This window comes from Triticum urartu, chromosome 3A, assembly GCF_056163025.1.
Source record: "Triticum urartu cultivar PI428250 chromosome 3A, HENAU_Tu73, whole genome shotgun sequence".
In the NCBI taxonomy this organism is placed as follows: Eukaryota; Viridiplantae; Streptophyta; class Magnoliopsida; order Poales; family Poaceae; genus Triticum; species Triticum urartu.
The window spans coordinates 683353189-683376826 of NC_141875.1; the positions used below are offsets into that span (position 1 = coordinate 683353189).

Sequence of the window (23638 nt, forward strand, 5' to 3'; positions counted from 1 at the left end):
ACACTCTGAATGCAATACAGGACAGGAAACATCAAAACTCCAACTGGATCGGGCAACCATCCATTTGTTGCATCCGGCAGAGCAAGCCCGATCTTCGCCTTCACTTGTACTCTGTCACGACTCACGACTCGACGTGCTACTGCTGTCATGACTGACAAGATTGGCACTTGTACTCTGCTGCCTTCCCTTCCACCTGAGAACCAATCTCAGAGAAATGTACGCCGGGACTGCACCAAAGCGTCGTGTGTGGGGGAGAGCAAGTTGGTCAATTCCCATCTGAAAGTGGGCAGAGAATGTTCCTTATTGCTGATAGAGTTGTGTCGAATATAGTGTACAAGGTAGGTTACAGTTGGACTTGTAATTGTATTGTGTTTAGATAAGATATGGAGATTAATAACCTCGTTGGAGATTCAATTCATGTATCATCAGCACTTGATGCGAGTGTGTCACGGTTTCAGTTGCTCGATTTGCATTATGAACCAATGTTAGAGAAGGTGGTTTCTATACCGGCAGGTACATTTTTTTAGCAGTTTAGCCCTGCAACAAACCTGCTGTTCCACGGCACGCTGAAGCTCCTGCATCCAGCTCGGTCCGTTGTTCCGCATCAGCGCGCTGAGCTGGCAAGGACATCGTCCTGTGAGCGGAACTGTCGTGTTAGTTTTATATAGTTGCAGGAGGAGACTAGACAATATTCAGGATACGGTTCGATATTACCCAGGACAACGCAAACAAAAAGTTATTTTAGTTAACACAGCTCAGCAAATAAGATGCTTCGCCTCTTGTTATCTTCTGTAGGTTCACCTGCGTCGCAGTAATCCATTTATCTCATGGCCGCTTGTAAATAATCTCTGATGAGTTCACTGCGAAAATGAGCCTCCCCCTGAACCAGGCTATGTTCTATGTATGTTTCTTAAGCGTGTTCTGGGCGGCTCCCAGCACTGACCTTGTAACTCCAAACTACTATGTTTCTCTACCTTCCTAATATATAGGCAGATCACTGCCAGATCCTCAAGAAAAAAAAAACTCCCATCTTGCTTCAACAAGGCAACAAAAAAAACAGAGCATTTTAGTAATGATTTTTTTGCCAAAATTAATAAAATGTCTCTATTTCAGAGTCCATGTTCTGATCAACCTTCTGAACATGGATGCTTTTGCCATCTTAGCTCCGAGACTTTCTTCTGCAAGGCACTTTGGATCAACTACAGCCAGCTAAAAATTAACTTGACTCCTTTGAGGTACTGAACATTGCTGCCCAAAATGGGAAAAAAAATCCCAGTGTTTTGTAGTTCGATCAATCAGTTGTTACCAACCCTTTCATCCTGGATTCATAACGCATCTCTTCTACTTTCTGCAAACTTACATGTGAAAATTAACAAATACAATTGGACTCACCAACAGAGTAGCGCCACCGTCGGCTCCAACTCCGTCACTGATACAGATTTGCTTTTCCCAGAAGGTCGCACCAAATAAGGGAGTGTACTAGCTTATACTGAAAAAGGAAAAGGATTTATTTTTAGGGAAAATATTAACATATAAAGTTCAATATTTCCAGAATACACCAGCATCAGGCTTTTATCACACCAGCAAAACCACTGACAGACTGAACACATTATATGTTTCTCCTTCTAACCTCTTGCAGGTTTTTGCTTTAGCTCCCTGTGTGGCATGGGATCACCTCCACCTAATTTAGTAATTTCCTCTCATTGCACCTCTAGAAGGCGACGCTCCGGCGTCTCCACTCTCCAGAAGTCAAACTCTAGGTTCTCCATAAATCGACCCCTGTTCTGTAAAAAAAAAAAATGTTTCTTGTCACCCTTCTGGTCAATGGTCCAAACTGCCAGAGGTTTGCGGCAAACTCGGCTCAGAAACTATACAATCAAGAAATCGCTGCCTTTGTGCAGAAAAAGTATTTATAAGCGACTAGTATTAAACACATTGATGAAGGGTACACTGATCCACATTATACAGAGAAGAGGTGTAATGATATATTTGAAACAAAGGGGAGTGAAAAGTGAAATACCAGCCAATCCTCTGGGTAGTACTGTGTAAGACACTGCAAAAACATGTGCAATTGAAGCTATAAGTAAATAGGAGGAACACATGGCTTTAGGGAGTTCCATTTTTCGAAGTGGCCCCCTCACAAAACGTATAAAGGGCAATATAGACTTTTGACAATCGTACTTTCGTATATACGATGGCTCGTCTACGAAATACGTCAACTCGCTCCCTCGTCATGGGCCGGCCCACTTACACCTTGTTTTTCTCTTATGTAATAAGTGTTCAAAAAATATGCAAAAGGCAAGCGTCGAACTCGAGACCTCCGTCAATCAGATGTACCACGGTACCAACCGATCGACTTAGCAGTTGAGACAAATTATGGTATGACTGCGCTATTAGTACATTCGTCTGGGTGGCCGCTGGATTAACATTTCGTCCGATCTGACACGATGGTTAGGCGCTGAATTTTTCCCGTCCTAAATCAGTGCTTCTAGTAATCACTCCCACGTATATAGCATCTCCTCCCGCTAATCTCTCCATGGATAATTAATTTTGTGCTTCTGGTAACAAACTAGGAACTGGTTCCCATAAATTACGCTAATTGTTTTGGTTAGTTGTGATTGCTTCCAACAAACAAACACAAAAAATAATGCTTCCCAAAAATTACATATTTGCTTCCGAGGTTTTTTCACGGGACAGATTTGCTTCCGATAAATAAACAAATAAAGAAAATCAATTGCTTCCGGATGTTCTTTCTTACCAACGCAAACGCCATGGAAACATTTTTTTTCCGACAGAAGCACATGGAATGGAAACATATTATTCAGAAAAATCTGCTTTCAAAATAAAGGTACTCCAAAAATTCGTTCCAGATGTATATATTCTCAACTAAAAAAACAAGTGTATATATTCTCGATTGAAACTAGGATGTCTATACTGAAACATTGGGTTGTAGACAACATGTAATTCCTTGAAGCAGCAGGCAGTAATGGTGGAAGCATACATGATTAGTGTGTAAGAGATTCATTATTTGGGTGCATAGGAAGCCTAATGTGTTGTTGTTTGAAGCATGATTAGTGTCTAACTGGAACTTTGTTGAACACTTGAACTGTGTAGGAAGCATAAATGTTTCGTGAAAACCTACACCTCTTGGTTATTGTGTAACCGAAGCTTCATTCTTTTGGGCAGGAAGAAAAATAGAGACATGTGCCATAAAAAATTAGTAAGATGGTGTAGCATACATGCGCGACCAACAAATACATCTGCTTCAAACAAAATGAGCATATGCTCCCTATGATGTTGAATTTTTTTTCAATGGCCAACTTTCTAATTGATGTATGCTTCCATCAATACTTTACTTATAAATGACATCATAATTTTCTTCCAAAGAAAAAAATATCTTCCAATATATATTAGACTTTGCTACCATACAACAAGACATAAACAACGAAGCACAACATGACGAGACCCCTACTAGAACATGAGCACCGTCCAAACATGGATGTCTTCAAGGAGTAGCGTCGATTAGATCAGAGCGACAATGATGAGATTGAACCGACGTAGTTGGAGCGTGGTGGCTAGTCTGGGCCACAAGAACCAAATGGGGAAAAAATCCACACACGGGCATCACCATGGAAGGCATGCATGCCATGTTTTTTGCTTTCTCACATTATATGCATTCTCTAGGGTTTTCTCACTGAAAACCCTAAAATACTGCCCGCACATGATGCAACATGTGTTCAGTGTTCGAATTCATTCAAGTTTTGCGTGGGTGACTACCTTGGGCATGCCCATACACTCGCAACATTTGGTGCCATTTCATGCACGATAGAACCTACACCATGTTCAACCCGGTTCGTTCAGCTTTGCTGGTACGACAAGTCTCAAAGCAGTTTTTTTTTCAGGTCCATAAACTGGAATCAATTTATTTCCACACAATGGCATCACCATGGAAGGCATGCATGCCAAGTCTCATTGCTTTCTAACATTCTATGCATTTTCTATGGTTTTCCCCGTGATAAAGCCCTAAAATTTTGCCTGCATGTGACGCAACGTGCGTTTGGTGTCCGAATTCGTTCAAATTTTGCATTGAGGCCTTCCATGTGCATGCCCACGCGCTGGCAAAATTTGGTGTCATTTCATGCACGACATGACCTACACCATGTTTGATCGGGATCATTTGGGTCTGCCGGTAGGGTAAGTCTTGAACCAGTTTTTTTCACATTAACCAAATGTAACCAGAAAAAATCCACACACTAGCATCTCCATGGAAGCATGCATGCCAGGATTTGTTGATTTCTGACATCATATGCATTTTCTAGAGTTTTCCGAGTGAAAAAATCCTAAAATACTACCCGCACGTGACGCAACATGCATTGGGTGTCCGAATTGTTTCAAATTTTGCACGGAGGCCCTCAATGGGCATGCCCAAACGCTGGCAAAAATTGATGTCATTTCATGCATGACAGGACCTACACGATGTTCAACCGGGACCGTTCGGGTCTGTCGGTAATGTAAGTCCCGAACCAATTTTTTTCACATTAACCAAATGGAGCCAAAAAAAACTTCCACACATTGGCATCTCCATGGAAGGCATGCATGATATGTTTCATTGCGTTCTGATATTATATGCATTTTCTATGGTTTTCCCAGTGAAAACCGCTAAAATACTGCCCGCACGTGACGTAGCGTGCGTTCAGGTGTCTGAATTCGTTCAAATTTTACGTTGGGGATTACCTTGGGCATGCCCGCACGCTAGCAAAAGTTGGTGTCATTTATCCATGGTTCAAAAAAATACTATTTTTAGGAGTGTGCTAGACTAGGCGAGACGGGTGCATCTGTGAGCATGTAGTTTTCTCTAATTTGAATGCATATATTATTTGCAATTTCCATCATTATCAATCAACATGAACTTTTTCTTATATCCAAACAATTCTTGAAATTTGTCAACAATTTTAGAAATTTAAATTGTATACAAAAATTTAATAAACTTGAACACTTTCTCCAAAGTTGTGAACAAATTCCCAACAATTGATGTTGTACACAAATTGCAAATCACATGGTTTTTAAAAAATATCAAAATTTTGAAATGCAAACATTTGTTAAATTTGCGAACAAAAAGTTTGGAAAAGAGGAACATTTTTTTCAAATTCCCAAACAATTTTCAAAACTGTAAACAATATTTTAAAACAATAATATTTTATGGCATTCCAAAAATATTTCAATTTTTAACAGGTTTCAAAAAGCATAGTAAATTTCAAAAATGATAAAAATGAATTAATGAAAAAATAAAAGAAAACGAAAATAATAGAATATTCTCAGCCTTGGTTCAACTAGGTGACAACATCGCTCTCGTCCGGTTCCTGTTGGGCCAACACAATCGTTCGCGGATTTAAAAAACGTTCATCGATTTTTAAAACACATTTTCATGAATTTGAGAAAGAAATTGCAGGCTTTGACAAATGTTCGTCAAATCTAAAAAGGGTTCATGGATTGAAAAAAAGTTCACATATTTGAAAAAAATTCATGAATTTAATAAAATATTCATGAATTTGAAAAGTTCAAGGTTTTAAGAAAAAGGTTGATGATTTAAAAATAGTTTACAAATTTTTATAAAGAAAAGAAAATGAAAAAAGATAAAAATAAAAAATAGAAGGAAAACGGGACAAACAAAAACCGAAAAAGAAAACCACAACATGTTTCTGAAGATGTTCGGAAAAGTTTCGATTTTTTCAGAAAATATTACTTATATATTAACGCTCTTGTGTTTTATTATATATTTGGCGCTCAAAATTACGACAAATACTGGTGGGATGAAATGGTTACCAGCGTTTACCTTAGCTGGGAGGTTCTTGAGTTCAAGTCCTCACTAGGTCATCTTTTTATTAGTATTTTTACATCACTTATATTGAACGTGGTAGGAGGGACATGGCTTAATGGGCCGGTCCAGTCGCGAGGTGCAATTCTTATATGAGCTCTCGCGACGTACTTTTAAAAAAGACCATCTTACACTTTATTATGAAGGGGTATGGGCTAATCTTAACCATTGATGTGTTTAGAGGGGTGTACCGAAGCAAAGGAGGATTAGTACCTCCACTATCGCGTAAGGTGAGTTATGGGATGTCAGAAATCTTGTGGGCATCCTGTCCTTGGCACCTCTGAAGGAGAATTGGACACTCCTCGATGTGGAGCTTCTTCAACACGGCAGGGTTCCGTATACTTTGAGGCAGAGGTGTCAGGTTTTAGCACATTATTTTTAAGAGACATGGGAGTGCTTCTCAGGCGAAAAACTACGGGTCCTGGTTCTAAGCACAAGTGGAGACTGGAAGCATGGTGTTAAAATATGCAGAACATTTTAAATTTGGTTAGCTATAGCATTTGATTGATGTACTCCTCAGGGTGAAAGCAATGTGCGTGTATGATATGTCCAAATCCGAAAAGGGTTAATGTTGTGGTTCCATGCAATCCTTTGGTTTGGATTTATCCAATGGGTTTACTAATTTGGTTTTCTGAAAAGCCAGTGATATACTCTCTCCGTTCCCAAATATTTGTCTTTCTATACATTTCAAATGGACTACAACATATGGATGTATGTAGACATATTTTAAAGTATAGATTCACTCATTTTGCTTCGTATGTAGTCATTTATTGAAATCTCTAGAAAGACAAATATTTGGGAACGGAGGGAGTACTTACTAACTGGAGCCAAAGCACATGAGGGGTTCCAGAGAGCCTAAGAACAAAACTCTGTTTTTCTTTTTTGTTGCCTGGTTAGGCCTAGGAAAATGTGTTGATTTGGTTTGGTTGGACCAGAATAAATGTTGCAACTACAGTACTTACAAATACCTCATCTCGAGAACTACAACACGTAAAACTATTTTACATTTTCATTAGCTTCACACGTTAACAGTTATCATGTGTCATTCAAACTATATGCTCTGCTTACACGTGGCGCAGAGAGCCAGAGGCTATTGGGTTGAAGCACATCGGTGGTGAGATTTTAGTTCCCTTCAATACACAGAAAATAAAGGATCTTAACATTTGGTGGATATATAACCAATCCGACTACCAATCTTCCCTTTTTAAAGAACACTACATCTTGAGTTAGCTCAATATATTCGCTTTACATGTGTGTAGTCTGCTATCATACTTTCAACCTGTTGTGCCTCTATTCAGAATAGTTGCACCCATAGATGACACTCTAGATGAAGAGGGAGTTCCCAGTTATGGGAAGTTGGATACAAGCAATAATGCTTGGACTAGGAGGCATCAACGAACAATCATCGACTAATTGGTCCACATATTGAGAGGAAGCTGCCTTGTAAATATTTAGGAGTCCTCCCCCATCATATAAAACTTGGGAATTATGACCGGGGGAATATTATGTACAAAGTGGAGAAGATGCTTTTGGCGTAGACTTGGTTTACTTTAGTCTTGCCTTGGCAATATTCCTTTCCATATGATGTATCTATTCCGATTGTCCAGAGGACCTTGTAAATGCAAGAATAATTATAGGAAATATTACTGTGGTTAGAGGAACCATGGGTAAAAAAGTTCCATTTAGTAAATTGGCAGGAAACCTGGCAGCCTAAGGGTCAAGGGGGACTAGGGTAGTTGACTTGCAAACAAAGAATGAGTGTCTTCTTCGCAAGTGGCTTTGGGAACTTGAAAATGAGGAAGATTTATAGCAAGAATCAATTAGAATCAAATATCCATATAGTGCTACTTTGACCTAGGTCAAGCTTAAACCTATTCATTCTCCTGTCACAAAAAGGAGACACGTTTTACTTTGGTAATGGGTACGTGGCCGTTTGCCCTCGTGCACGGAAGTACTTAAGCGGACACTACTAGGGAAATGCCTAGTAGTAGCGAGTAGCGCGTGTCACCACGCTACTAATAAAGCGCTACAACTATTCCTTAGTAGTAGTGCGTGCCACACACGCTACTACTAAGACAAATAACCGCAGCGTGTGTTGCTTCCAGCGCTACTGTTAATCTAACTAGTAGTAGTGTGTTTCCTGTCCAGTGCTACCGGTATACATTTTTTTATTTTTTTTATTTTTAGTGTATTTATACACCGTTATATAAATTTTGGTACAGTACCAATTATGAGGTTGTTATATCATTATGTTCATAAACAGTGTGTGAAATGACGGTGCATTAGGTTCAAGTGGAGGCAGCATGTGGTGCATCTCGAAACTATACTACTAATCCAAACTTGATCTAGTTTGGATTAGTAGTACTTTCGATGTGCATCACATGTTGCCTCTACTTGAATCTAATCCGCCAACACGAGCTATTTAATTATCACCATAGTCATTACCACCAACACTAGCTATTTAACCATCATAGTCATAGTGTAGCATATTATCATCTTCAAACTCATTCTAGCTAGCTAATCACCACTAGCACTAGCTACGGTAGCTATCTAATCACCACCAACACTAGCTAATAATAATCATCATGGTCATTACCACCAACACTAGCTATTTAATCATCATAGTCATAGTGTAGCACATCATCATCTTCAAACTCATTCTAGCTAGCTAATCACTCATGTTGCTCTCTCTCAGGTAAAATAGCATAAAACATGTGTAGCACTCCCGCTTCATCATATTGGAGCATGCAGATGAACCTGTCTCCTAATTGTGGGCTGCGCTTCTGATTGTTGCTCCCTAGTAGTTCTCTGCGATCCTTCACAATTTTGCTCCAGTCTTTGACTATTAAGACTTGCTCGCTTTTAGAAATCTTGAATGCTCTAAAGTGCAATGTAGGATGTCTTGGTCGTAAGCTAACCATAGACATGCGACCTTTAGTCTCGATCCAATGAGGCACAACTATCATCAGGAGTCCCTGTTGAAGAACATCGTAGTAACATACTTAGCAATGAAATTTAGCTTAAAAATAATGTTTGTAAAAGATGCACTAAGGACAAACAGTAAAAATCTTACCATCTTTCCTAAATAGATATGACCATAGTTCAATACGAACACTATTGGTCGCACGTCTTGAGTACTAAGATTTTCAAGTGCAGGAAAATAATTTCTCTTGATAGCATCAAGATCCTCAAGCCATGAAACATAATGACTTATCTCTTTGCAGTTTAGTTCAGCCCCGGGACAGTGGACGGTCCTGTCTACCAAGCGTCGGACATGTTTGCTTGAATGGAAATAAGCAGTCAATAGAAATTAGTTGTCAACTATTTTTGAATAAACAATATCAAAGACATAAATACAGGGTCGGCCCTAGCAATTCTGAGGCCCTAGTGCAAGTGTGCAACCGAACAAATCCATTTGATAACAAAGAGAGAGATTAAGGTGGTGATCACCTAGAAAAATCATTAAATTAGCATCGTTGGGCCCCTGCCTTCTTTGAGACTTGTGATAATCCATGTGGGGATGAAAATAGGGGGGAAAAGAAGAAAGAACGAAGCGTTCGTGCGTTTTTTTAGAGAAAAAGTATCAATGACTGGCTCTGTAGTATATACACAGAACATAAGAATATAAGATATGGGCCCCTTTCCTGCTGGGCCCTAGGCAGTCGCACTCTTTGCCTAGGCCTAGGGCCGGCCCTGCATAAATATGGTTGAGAAACTCACATAATGATAGAACTGGAGGCATCTGCACATCGACCCAGATGTCGATATTATCTTCAATATGATCTTCCAGACGAATATCAAAGGTGATAACCATATCAGGCTCAAATGCATAAGCCTTGCATAGTGCTTGCCAAGTTTTGCATTCAAAATAGGTGTAGGTGTCTGCATTGTATAATTTTGCGTCGAAAGTATAACCATGCTCGGTCTTCAAGTTAACTCTCTTTACCTCCATAATTTTCATATGACTGAAACCAATCTTATCCAAGACAAAAATTCTTGCATGGCATGGGATACGCTAGTAGAATAGTAAAATATTAAAATTATAAGTTGAATCAAAAGAAGAAGAAGTCATGCTTAATTACGAAAAAAGACTTGTCATTGTGACTTACTGTATCCACTTCGAAGGTCTCATCCAGCTTGATGCTGAAGCGCCTACCATCAACTAGGAAATTTCTGCCGCATAGGCCGCGCTCGTCTTCGCAGTATTTGCACATACCGAAATCCTTTTCGCCATCATACATTTCCTATGTTCATAGTTGAAACATTAATTGAAAATCGATCGAAGGCAACAAGCAGGAAACTCAACACATAGATCACTATTACTCAATATGCAACGGGTTGACTTTAGGTCTATCGAGTCTTCCTTCCCCTAGTGCATAACAAAGGTCTAGCATAAAGAGAAGAAGGAGAAGCGACCCCCACGACAATAGTTGGCATTCTTCTTCTCTCATATATTCTAGCACAAGTCATGCTTAAATTCACGGAAAAATCCGGCATGACCTTTGCTAAAATAGGACATATCGAGCGACTGAAATTTGCCGGAACGGAAATGAATCAACACTGCTGCAAAACATAGGCCACTCGGAAATGAATCAACACTTCGCACATGAGCATAAACGGGTGCTCGTTGCATTTCAATGGTTCAATATTGACAATTTTTTTGAATATATCTTATAACCCGAACACTTCATTTGGTTAAGAAGCATAACTAAATACCCTAGTTTTACTTTATTCAACACCGAGGAATGGAGAAGGAGGAGGTGGACTTTTAGCTCACCGACTCGGGTGTAGAAGAAGTAGAGGTAGCTCGGATGACGATCACTCCAAGGAGACACGACTCTACAAAGCCTGCATATTCCATCGAGTAAAATTTTAATTGGATCATCAAATCTCATATAGCATTCTTTGATGACAAAGTGATAATGACATAAATTCAACTAGTTCTATTAATTCAACTAGTTAAACTAAGCACTTACTAAAAATAAACTAGTTCTATTAATTTTCTTACTAAAAATAAACTAGTTCTATAGTAAAATTTTAATTAGATCATCAAATCTCATATACCTAAATTTTCTTACTAAAAACAAACTAGTTCTATTAATTCAACTAGTTCAACTAAGCACTTACTATAAATAAAAATAATTAATTTTCTTACTAAAAACAGTAAAAAAACTAAATTATACAAGAACAGTACAAAAAAAGTTTAGGGTTTAGGAGAGATGGAGGGAGGAGGGGGCGGCCGGAGGAGGAGTGGAGGGGGGAGGAGGAGGAGGGAGGATGGGGCGGCCGGAGGAGGAGGGGGCGGCCGGAGGAGGAGGGAGGAGGGGCGGCCGGAGGAGGAGGGAGGCCGGAGGAGGGGGCGGCCGGAGGTGGAGGGAGGGGCGCGGTAGGGAGGAGGGAGGAGGAGGAGGAAGGAGAGACGAGGAGGGATTACCTCAGTGGAGGAGGAGGAGGAGCGTCGGCGGTGGCGGGCGACGACGGTGGTCGGTGAACGACGGCGGCGGCGGACGACGGGGCGTGCGGGGGAGTGAGAGTGGAGAGGGAGAGTGGGGGCGGCCGGTTGGGGAAGGTAAAGTTGAACTTAGCAGTAGCACGGGATATGATAAACCGCTACTGCTAAGTTCAATAGCAGTAGCGCGCCAGCAATACAGGCGCTACTACTATACCTAATATGGTGCAACGTCGTGGCCTTTTTAATGGTAGCGCGTTCTGTACCTAGCGCGCTGCTGCTACTTGTATAGCAGGAGCGCTGTTTATCCACACGCGCTGCTGCTAAGTAGCAGCAGCGCCTTATTTTAAACTGCGCTGCTGGTAATATTCTGTGTATAAGGTTTTTCCTAGTAGTGGGAATGGCCCCGGTAATGTGCTTTGCCCATTGTGTGGAGTTCCGGAGGATTCCAACCACATTTTCTTCCATTTCCCGGCGGCGATATTCCTATGGAGTTGCTTCCGAGATGTAGTGGGAGGGGTGTGGTGCCATAATAACCTCTCGGATATGTTTCGGGAGATCCTTAGTTTTCCGGTCATGATGCGCCCTTACCTTTGGGTGGCTATGGGTACCATCGCGTGGACCCTAGGGAACGTTTGCAATAAGTTAGTCATTGAACACATCATTCCTTGCCGTTTGACTGATGGTTTACAAAAATGTGTGGTTTCTTACAACTATGGAGGTCGCTTAGCAAGCAGTGCGACCGGGACAGCATTGACTTCATCATCGTGGGTCTTCGCTCCACTGCCAGCGCCATGTCACCACCGACTGATCCGCCACTGCCTTCGGTGCCTGATTAGCACGTCGCTCTTTTATGTTTTTTAGGGGCTTGTTCAGCTGGGCCACCATCGAAACTTCTCCTGTCGCTTATGTCGCCTCTTTTCCTTTTGCTTGAACTTGAACCGAAACTGCTGCTGTTGTGAGATGTTTGGTGCGGATGCTTTATAATATAAATTAAGCGCCGGGGGGGGGGGGGGGGGCCTTTTTGGTATAAAGGACACACAAGAATGGTGAAAGGGCTAAATTCTAAGAGGGTTTGTGGATTGTTGATAATTCTTTGTGCTCCAAGTATGCTTGACTTTATGATTTGCCTCATAGTAAGAACATCAATGTTAGTACAACTTTATCCGAGGGAAATTTCGGAAGAGTGTTGTGGGAGGTTTTTGGCTTTTGGCCTACTTAAGTTTCTCAAAGGATTTTCTCTCGGTGATGAAGATGGCCTATTGTTCCTGCATCTGGGTTTTGTGGAAAGACAAAAACGATGCCAATTTAATGACCTTACAAGTATATATTGTGTTTACAGTATTTAATCACATATCTTTCTAATCTAAATTACTGAAACAAAAATTGAAGAGCTGCAATGCAATGAAGCAAAGCTTCTTCTGCTGATGGCCACTAATTCCTTTCATTGCAACTGAGGCTGGGGCCTATGATCCTGACAGTGACTGTTGGGTAATGAAGTTGAAGAAGGAAGTTGGAAATGCCTTTTCTGTGCAATAAAATGGGAACGATAATGAACCGATATGGAGTTGGTAAAGAACTGCACATTTTTGCTTTCGTTCGGTTGTCCTGCACCCAGCTGTTTTACTTCTTTTACATCTATTTTGCTTTTGTAAGTAAAGCACTCCGCCTGGTGGCTATAATTTCGTTTCTGAACTTAAGAGTGTTCCCTACCTTAGTTATGAAACCATTGTCAGCTTGCACCGTTATGTGGTTGTTGTTTCGTTATCTGATAGTGGTCATTGTCACGGCTACCTGAACAAAACGGTTGCTGTATTTGATTGATGTTGTCCAGATAAACGAACCTCAGACATAACTGCAGAACAGATGATATACTGATTACCGGCCGCGAGTTTTAGACTTCTTTTAGAATACCTTTTGAGTTTTAGACTAACATCAACCAAAGCACAGGAGGGTACTAAAGAGACTAAGAATAAGAACAAAAGTACTCAGGACGCGTTTGGTTGAAATCTCTGAAAGTGTCTGCATTGCATACTTGTCCCACTTCAGCCTGGCTGAGCAAAAACAAGTAAAAAAACGAACATCTGCACTTAGTTTGGTTGCCCGCATGAGGATGCCTGCATTAAGGGATCGATTTTGGCACGGTGTTTGATGTCTTGCATCGGTTTGGCGCAAGCAACTAGACGGTGTTTGGTTGTATACACGAGATACGATTAAGAGTTAACTTCTATATATAGCACACACAGTTAACACACAGTTACCGGGACTAGTTCGTCACGCCCCCATCGAACTAGTTTCTCGCTGCCACCCTCGAACGTGCTCCGCCTCAACACCTTGTACGGTTGTACCAGGCTACGGACGGCGCGGCCACGGGCGCCACGGGCGACTACGGTGGATGGTGATGACCCCAACTAGTTCGCCGTCGTCATTGGACGACGGTGCCACGGCACCAACATGCCGCGCCTGGCGACGAAGTCGAGGTACCCCTCCGGGAGCATCGCGCTGCAGTCCGGCCGAACCATCCACTGGAAGGGGCGGCCGGTGGACGCGAGCCTGTGGGCCATCTCGGGCAGCTCCTCGGCAGACAGCACCACGAGGCTGCCGGTGAGGATGGATGGTGGATGCCACTACTACTCATTTGGTTGGTTCAGGTTGAGGTACAAACTTACGGACAGTGGCATCCAGCGAGGAATGAGGGAGACCTCAACTTGAACGAACCTGACAGCTGTGGGGATGATTGTACTAGTACGAATTATCTTCAGGTGTTGTTTGTGGATGGATGGTACTCCCTCTGTCCCAAAATATAAAAACATTTTTAACACTAAACTAGTGTCAAAAACGTTCTTATATTATGGGACGGAGTGAGTAGATGCCAGCGAGGGATAAGGGAGACCTCAACCTGAACAAATCTGACGAGCGAGAACACATCACCGGACCTCTCTGGGCCTACTTCGCCGCGCCGGACCACTCCCCGCTACGCCTCGTCGTCCAGGTGGAGGGCCCTCACGAAATTGCTCACGAACACCGGATCCGGTGAGCGGGCGATGCGACCACCAACGCCACGGACAACAGGCCGGCGGGCGGTGTTGGCTTTTCTGGTTCGCCTTCTCGGCTATGTGCTGGGCCGTGTGGACCACTAGAAACAAGTTTATCATTGAAAAGGTGTTTCCTAGCTCGGCGGCTAATGTTATCTTCAAATTGTCCGTGTTTTTGCAGCAGTGGAAATCTCTGATTAAAGAGGAGGACAAGGAAGCGGCGGTGGCCCTCATCGATCGTGTTCGTGCAACTGCTTCATCTTTATCCGGAAGGGATCGGGCGAAGATGATCTAGCCTTTGTTTCACCTCTGTGCGGCGTTCCATAGTCTAGCTTGCCGTTGGGCTCCCTCGAGTCTGCGTGTCTTGTTGCCGGTTGTGGCCGTTGCTTTGCTCTCTTTTTTTTGGCGAGGGTGCTTTGCTCTTTTGTTGATACTCTTGCTATTCTGTGGCTGTTCTTGGTCTGTTGTTGCTTGTGACTATTGGTGCCTTTTGGCTTTATTAATTTAAAGTCGGGCCTTGGCATTTTCTCTAAAAAAGACCTTCGAGCTGGAGAGCGGCGGCGAGGGTCACAGCTTCCTGGCGCTGCAACTGCTGCTCCAGAGATGCCTATGATCAGCCATGGAACGCCCCTCTGAGGCCCCCCACCAGCGCCGTCATCGGACAAAATTAAACATGTACGGTCAACGAAACTACAAACCGATCGTCATGATGGAACCATAATATCGATGTGCATCTTTTTCGTGTAGAGCTTATCTCAAATCGAAGCATCGTTGTGTAGATCGAAAGGGATGTGGAAGAAGGGATTAGAGAGAAGGTTAATGGAGGTAGGAGAAGATAGCACGCACAGGGTGTATAGTAGCTCGCATCCCTCCAGCCTCCTCTCGTGCAAGGGGACCCACCGCGTGCCCTCGATGTGTCTCGTCTCAGCCTGGCTCGCTGGGAACGGCCGATTGCAGGCAACCAAACAGTAAATGCAGGCTACCAAGAGGTCCTTTGAGCTTCGTGCTATGCGGGCCAAACAGTAAACATAGTCTACCAAACAGTCCATTTTCATCCCGCGCGGGCCTGACTAGGCCTAATGCAGGCAACCAAACGCGTCCTCAGTTTCTTTACGTACGCAGGGCACAGTCCCCACCGGAGCAGTAGCCTCTACTCACCTATCTAGTGTTGTGTTTGGTTTTCTTGGAGCCTGAATAAATCATTATAGGCTATTGTCTCGAGAATGATAACACATAAAACTATTTTGTCTTCATTAGCTTCACACGTTATCGTGTATAACATGCCATTCAAAATATAACACTTCTATTCCACCAGATGAAGGGAGCTAGTGAACGTTGAATTGAAACACATGGATAGCGGGATTCAAGTTTATTCTTTCATAAAAAGAAAGAAATATATCATTTATGGGTGGTTGATGGATAGCCAATGCAAGAACCATTCCCTCCTCGTTTAAGAGCATTCTACTTTTGTCATAGCTCAATATATTCGGTCCACATACTTGTAGCCTGCTTGTCATTACTTCCACTTGTAGTTCGTCAAAATAGTTCCATCCATGGACGAGTTTCTGGGTAATGAGAGAAATCATGTTTTTATGATAAGTTTGATACGTGTAATGCTACTTGGAATGGGAGGCACATGGGAACAATCAGCTTCCACATGTTGAATGTTGGCTTATCATGGATTTCTTCGATGTTCACTTGTTGTAGGCTTGGCACCCATCGACGTATCCACCCAACAAGGCTTAATAAAACCATGTTTAGAATCCATGCATCAAGAATGATGAGTGGAAGAGTGGCTTCCAACAATGGATGTGTCCAGCGGTATGTCTCAAGCATACGAGGCCAAGCTGAAGGATAAGGCTAATAGTTCATTGGTTTTGTAAGGTTGGGTTTCATTTTGATGTCAAAAGTAGAGCCCCTGTGGTGTGCTGATGAATAACATGTTTCCTCTGGCCGCCTGCTTCCCCACCCGACAAATGCCCAAAACCCACCAAACCAAGTCCCTCTAACCGCTCTTCTCACCCATCAGTCAGACACACGCATGGTGTGACGCGAGCCATCGAGCAGCGCCCCCGCTTACTCCCTGTGCAGACACGCAACCAATTCGAGCGATTCCATTAACTACCCTAGCTCCCCATCTGTAGCACCACATGACATTATTCATTAATTTTATTGGTCTTTGCTTTTGCGCACTTGAGATCAACACGATGGAACGGAATTACTATGTTTTATGGAAACGATAAAAAATATGACATTTTTCATAGCAATTTATATTAGTGCGATGATGGCAAATTTAGTTTGCAAGGAGGGCAATTTTCTTGCAAAAAAATAAACTAAGGCAGATTTTCCAAGCTCGCAAACAAAATTTGTCATTCTCAATGAACATAACTTCGCATAAAAAATGTTCGATTTTTCATTAAAAATCTAAGGTTTCCTGTATATTCGGTCCATGTTTTACTATGTGAAATGAAACCTGCATCTGCCGCTCCAAGTTGCACACGCCATTGATCTTGGGCCTTTCTGCTGGGCTCGGTCAAGTGCCTCCCGTGACTAGGCTTTGTCGGATCAACCTTACAGGGATGACACCCGCCCCCTCCTGGGAGTCCATAAAAAACCTGCTGCTCCCAGGATCATACGCCACCGCGCACATCTTTCTCTCGGGGAATCAACCATGTACCAATATGATCCTGCCATGCAGCCACAACGTGTGTAGCAGCAAAAAGCTACGACATTTTAGCAGCAGTTCACCTGATCCCAGCATTTTTTCTCTGGATAAAGAACACTTTTATTAAGTCAAAATATGGCATCAAGCAGATAATGTCATGAAAGGCAACGTCCAGGCTCTACCTATCTAGAATGCACGTAGCCAAAACATGAATTATCTGACAACAAAGATTAAAAAATGGACATATCAGCCACAATAAAGTTCTAAGTGACCGACACTACCTATGCCAAGGGAGTTGGTGGTCCGATCAGAAGATTATGCTGGGTACAAATCTTACTAGCCACACTCTAAAAGAATATGTTTTGGCTACGTGGCAAAAATGGTAGCGCTCGCTGTTCACACCAAAAACCAAAAACGCTCCAAAAAGATGCCGTACGTGGAATCGAACCCGCACACTAGATTCCTGAAGCATCTTGCGAACCACTGTACTAGCCGCATACTTTTGTCTCAAGTGAGCGCGAACATTATAAGAATGATAGTAGCCGCGCTATCTGTGTATCAATTATATTTTTGGTATTATTTGATAACAATTTGGATAAACATGATTTTATTTTAAAAGAAGGAAAGTCAATTTGGATAAACATGATTTTCTTAAAAAAATCATGAACAAGCAAATTAACATTAGTCTATTCAAAAAAAGTTCATGAATTAGAAAACATTCACATATTCACAAAGTTCATTAATATGAAAAAATGACTAATTTGAGAACATTCATCGTTTCGAAAAACAGTTCATCAAATTTGGGAAAAATCATCAAATTTGAGAAAAGATCATCGAATTTAAAAAAAGTTCATCAACTTTGAAAAAAAGTTCATCGATTCTGAAAAAGTTCAAAGAATTTCAAAAAAGTTCATCGAGTTTGAAAAAAACATTTATCGACTTTGAGAAAAGTTCATCGATTCTGAAAAAAGTTCATTGAATTTTCAAAAAAGTTCATCGAAATTTGAAAAAATGTTCATCAACTTTGAAAAGAGTTCATCGAAAAGAAAAGTTCATCAAATTTGGAAAAAAAAGTTTGTGAATTTTGAAAAAAGTTCATCAAATCTGAAAAAATTTCACCGAATTTGAGAAAAGTTCATCGAATGAAAAAAATTTCATCAAGTTTGAAAAGAAGTTCATCAATTTTGATAAAAGTTCATGGAATTTGAAAAAAAGTTCACGTATTTGAAAAAATGTTCGCGTATTTAAGTAAATAAAATGAAAAGGGAACAAGAAAAAAAGAGAAAAAACAGCCCAGAAATCAGCGAACCAGTGAGATCGCGACCTAAAAGAAATAAAAGAAAAGAAAGAAATGTTAGACACAAGTTCTTCGTTGTCCTGGTGGTCAGTGTGCTGCATCCTTAAACGAGGGATTCTGTGTTCGAAACCTTAAAAGCACCATTTGTACTGCAGTTTTGAACCAACGAAAAAAATGAAATGGGCCGGCCCAGCAAGCGCGAGGGTATGCGCCCGTTTGCGCAAACCGAAGAAACGGGCGCAATGGGCGCCGAATAGGGTTTGCCAACTAGTTACTCCCCCCTTGCGGGGAACGGAGAAGACAACGGAGGAGATAGGAGCGGGCTGGGCTCCACAGGAGTAGGTGAGATGGACTATGGCCCGGTGCGACGCTGGGAGAAAAGAAAGAGAGAAGGAGAGTTGTGCCGCAAGGAAAGAAAAAGAGAGATGGACCGGGGTAGTTGTGTACTGCTGCTGGGTTAGATATTTCATTTGAAGCCTCTCAAACAAAAAGATATTTCATTTGAAATAGGAAAGAGACATCTGGAGATGATTGAGGGTCCAAATTATATTATAAATATGTGAAACTCTTTAGGGGGCCTTAATGGAATATTACCAAGCCTCATATTAAGCAGATTTGTGCAAGAAAAATACCTGCATTATTCAAGAAAGGACATATGGTTTTGAACTAGGGATATGTCTTAGAAGAGGGATAAAATCATGAAAACTTGTGGATGGGATCACAATTATATACCTTGGCCATGTGCAAAGTTTGGGGGCTAAGGTTGGTGAAGAAGATCAAAAGGGAAGGGGGCGGGTGGGGGGGGGGGGGGTTAATCAAAAATGACAAAAATAATTATTTAATTAATTCAATCTGATGCTAATTCAATGCTGGTGATGCACTAATAAACAAAAAGTAACATTAATAGAAAAATACAAGATACGGTATTACACTGGACTATATCCCACATCCTCGTCCGTAGCACCGCTTGACTTCACACCGCGTGACTTCCTTGATTAATTTCTTGTCCTTTCCTTTTGCAGGCTTGAGATCAATACGATGGTAGACACTGGGCCCCATGTTCCAACATGCTGCAACTCCCGCTCCATGGGACCTGCATGTCGGCATGTCGCCCACGCCACTGATCTTGGGCCTTCCTAGTTTTCCCTGGGAACCGCATTGGATTTCTGCTGGGCCGGGCTAGGTGAAGCACCTCCCACGCCTGGGCTTTTCCTATGATGGCCACCACATGCATCTTCTATCGGGGAACTAGTTTTTCTTTTTGCGGGAATAATTTTCGATCTATTCATCAACTGTCACAGTAGTACAAAGAACTTCAGAAGTAAAAAATACATCTAGATCCGTAGAATGCCAGCCATGATGTGTTCAATGACAAAAAGTCACGACATGTTCAGCAACTGTTCACAAGATCAAAATATAAGGTTCTAATCGACCACGAAAAAGAACAGGACTAGAGGAGGAGACACAACGCTTCCTTGATCTGGAGCATGAGGCCATCATGACGCAGATAATAGATTTCTTATTGATAAGTTGAACACTAGTGATGTACAACTAGAGTTCTATTGCTTGGATCTATCACATCTCGAAGTGCCATTCGTTTGCGTGGAAGTTGAGAAAATTGTCAAGGACATGCTAATGGATAAATCTTTGGTCCAGGACAGTACCACACGAAGATTTTATAGCATTTTCTGCGGCATTATCAAAGACGATTCAATGAAGGGATTGGATTATTTCTCCTGTGGCAACCTGTTAGGCCTGCCCGCTATCAACCGAGCAATTGTCTCCGTGCTTACTAAGAAGGATGGAGCCGTTGAGCTGCGTGATTTTTGCTCGGTTAGCCTAATGCACAGGGCCATTAAGATCTTTGACAAGGTGCTCTCCTCATGACTTGCTGCGAAATTACCAAATCTGGAGGGCATACACCAAAGCGTCGTCATGTGGGGCAGATCTATCTCTACTTCTAATCTCTACTCCTAATGGAGCAGTTGGTGAATAGTCTGCGCGGTTTAATTTCATTGGTTTTTTTTCGTCACCTCCCCCACTCCACCCCTTCCCACACGCAGCCATCAAAAAAACCCACATAAAAAAAACCATCGACCCCATCATGCGTTGCCCACTCCCATCGATCCCATCTATCGTTTCCGCCGCCGCCGCCGCTAAAAAAACTCCATCGATCCCCATCCTTGCTTGCCCACTCCCATGGATCGTTGCCACCGCCGCCGCCGCCGTCCGAGGGGGAGACGTCGCCGCCGCCGCCGCTGCAAGGTATGGCGGTTTGAATCCCGCCCCCGCCTCTGCAAGGCAGGGCGGTTTCAATCCCACCGCCGCCGAACTCCGGGAATCGCCGCCGCCAAGTCTTCAGGGCAGGGCGGTTTCAAACCCTGCCGACGATCTCCGGGATACGCATAATCGTCGCTGCCGCCCCCTCCCCCGGCTGCCCCATGGTCTTCTATCTCTCCCAACTCTGCTGTCGCGCCCCGTCTTCCGTCTCTGCATGAATCGCTGTTTGGCATCCACTCCCCATGGCGGCCATCCGGGCACACCGTGTCCGGGATGATGGAGGTGTTGTCGGCCAGTTCCCTGTTTTCGTTGGCATCTTCTGCGATGGGACCCGTGGGGGCAGGTCGCGCGCTGCTCATCTGCGTCGATGGCGTCGGCGTCGTCCTTCCCCTGCCAAGCATGGCGGCTCCTTGGCTGGATCACAGTGATGATACAGTTGGCTCGGCGGCGGCTAGGGATCTCGCAGGCTGGCGTTTATTTGATGTCTGGGTGTTCCAATCGTGATGGAACGGACGTATAATGTACGGTATAAGAATTTGGACGAGGCTCATCTGCGTGGATGGTTGTGGCTTGGCCGCCGAGCACACAATCCATTGATTCACACATAAGGTTTGCCTTTTTTCTTCTCTTTGCATTCTTTTCTATTAAGTTTGCAGATTGTTTGTGTTGGCCAACGAAAAAAGATACCGTGTCCTAGATTTATACAATTTAAGAACTTACAAAGTTTAGCAAGTATCTGGTTCTGAACTTTCGAAGAGTGCTTATAACAGTAATTTCTTCAGTCTTTTGTAATTCCGATTTTAATAGCGATTCTGTTGTAGTAGCATCCTTGTAGTTCACCATTGGAATGTGTACTGTTTCTTGATTCTTGAATTCTGAGCTGAATGCGCACATTTAGCGACCACTGCGTACGTACGTGCTCTAACGGAAAGTACGTAGCTGACACAGACCGTAGCCATCTACACCAAGGCTCCTCTGCCCTACCGAGTCTTGCAAGCGATCGTCGTAAGAAATATTCCGTGTGATGCCGGCATGTGTTGTTGTTGCACTGTCGCAACCATCCATCTACACACCAAATGTATGTGAACAAGATTCATTGGGGTTCCTCTATTTTCCCATAGTTTTCCTCTTCTTTTCATGCAAGATCAGTCTCTGATCCATCTCACTCGCATGGATGCAGGTCAAAACCGAGTCGCGGTGTACACAATGCTGGGCATTATTTATATCGAAGGACGAGGAGGAAGATTTGGATGACCGTAACCACAATGGCAAGGGCAGCAATATGGTCGTCACCTGCAATGCCGATGGGTGCTGACATTATGATGTTTGGTTTATTTGTTGAAAGTTACATCCCATGTTTCATGATTTATTTGCCACCGGTTAATCATGATATTTTGAAGTGCTCTGACAATTGCTTGCTGTCTGCATCTCTTACTTTTCAACTTGCTGCATATACAGATATACACCATTAGAATCTGTTTGTACAATATATTTACTTATTCAACATGCTTCAGTTATGCTTCTTTGAAAATCCAGTTGTAGATTGCAGTGAAGCCCCATTTAGATCTTGGCTATAGTATTATTCTTGTCTTATGAATCGTGACAGATTGATATGTGATACCATGACATAGCATATGTGGTACCGTGGTAGTCACATTTGGTGGTAGTTCTGATTGTTTGCTAGATTACGAGATAAGACCAAGTGCTTCTGCAACTCGGTTGCGGTTTTGATAGGAACATGAAGGCTTGTGCCATGCCATGGAGCATGTTTGATTAAAAGGAGTAAGTCAACATACAACTTGTTTCTTATGTTTTATTTAGAGAAAACGATTGTTCCTTGTGTGTCATTTTCTTCTACAAATGCAGCATAGTTGCTCCAATATATTGAGCAGGGAAGAAGTTTGTTACAAGTGTTTTATAGAGTTGACGCCAGAGACGTCCGACGGGATACATTGGTAGGGACTTCGTGAAAGGCGGGCTCCATTTAATCCTTTCCAGCTGCTTACTGAACACCAAGGCCTATTTGATATGCTTAATGATTGTTATATAGGTGAAGGAATCGACGAAGGAGCTTCCGTTCAGCATGGTATCTCAATGGAAGAATATCCGAAGCAAACCTCCGCTACTTCTCTGTTCCCTTTCATTTGTCGTGGGAAGACCTTAGGAAGGTAGGAAGACCTTAGGAAGAGCGGGTGGGAGGAAGAGAGGCATGCGCTATAGATGTAGGCGAACAATGGTCCTTGGAAATTATTAGTACTCTACAAAATGTCTGTCCCCTATGATGCCTACAATGAGCGATAGAGGGTGGAAGGAAGGGAGAGCGGAGGAAGGAAGATGGGGATATATGTAGAGAGAGGGAGATAGGAGGAAGGGAGATGGGCATATATGTATAGAGAGGAAGATCAGAGAGGGAGGGGAGATTTACAGGACGATTGTCGTTGAGCCACTCAAATAGTCAAATATGTATGTCTCTGTTGCATCGCACGGGCAATTAACTATAGAAAAAATCAAGGCTATTTTTTAAAGTGACATTTATTCAGCGTGTTCCAACCTTTACATGCCTTAATTATAGAATAATCTAATATTATGATTTCTCCAGTAAGCAGTATACTATATACTTAACTGGGACTTCGAATTTGTGCTTTAGGAAAATTTGAATAGACCTCGTCCATGCCGATAATTTCCTGGTACATCAGGTTGAACAATTTTGTTTATGTTGTGAGTGGTCAATATTCCTTACCGCTGGCCACATATCTCACTTGTGCTGGTCCCCTAGAATATGCTAATGTTTAGTTTCCAATTTTTCAACTATCAAATATCAGTGGACTTTACATGGTTTCTTGCAAAAAAAAGACTCATATGGCCCGAGTTTGTTTGCTCAGGAGCATTCTTTCATAGATTATAATAGTCAGTGGCTTAAAAGTATTGTCATTGCTACAAACATAGTAGTAGCGCTCTTTTAGAAATAGCGCTGCCGCTAATATTGTTGTAGCAGCGTGTTTATGTCTAAGGCGCTACTGCTAACGAAAATAAAATA

The 23638-nt window shown here is 42.4% G+C and overlaps 1 long non-coding RNA gene across 2 annotated transcripts; it reads left to right on the forward strand.

Moving 5' to 3' along the window:
* Positions 1-20425: 20425 nt before the first annotated feature.
* LOC147981561 (uncharacterized) lies at positions 20426-23202 on the forward strand. Of its 2 annotated transcripts, XR_015598967.1 has the most exons (5): positions 20426-21210; positions 21550-21679; positions 21782-22383; positions 22468-22556; positions 22652-23202. It is a non-coding gene; the product is annotated as an uncharacterized LOC147981561 (long non-coding RNA). The 2 variants fall into 2 exon arrangements; XR_015598968.1 differs by lacking the exon at positions 21550-21679 and having other exon boundaries at positions 20427-21210.
* The last annotated feature ends 436 nt before the right edge of the window (positions 23203-23638 follow it).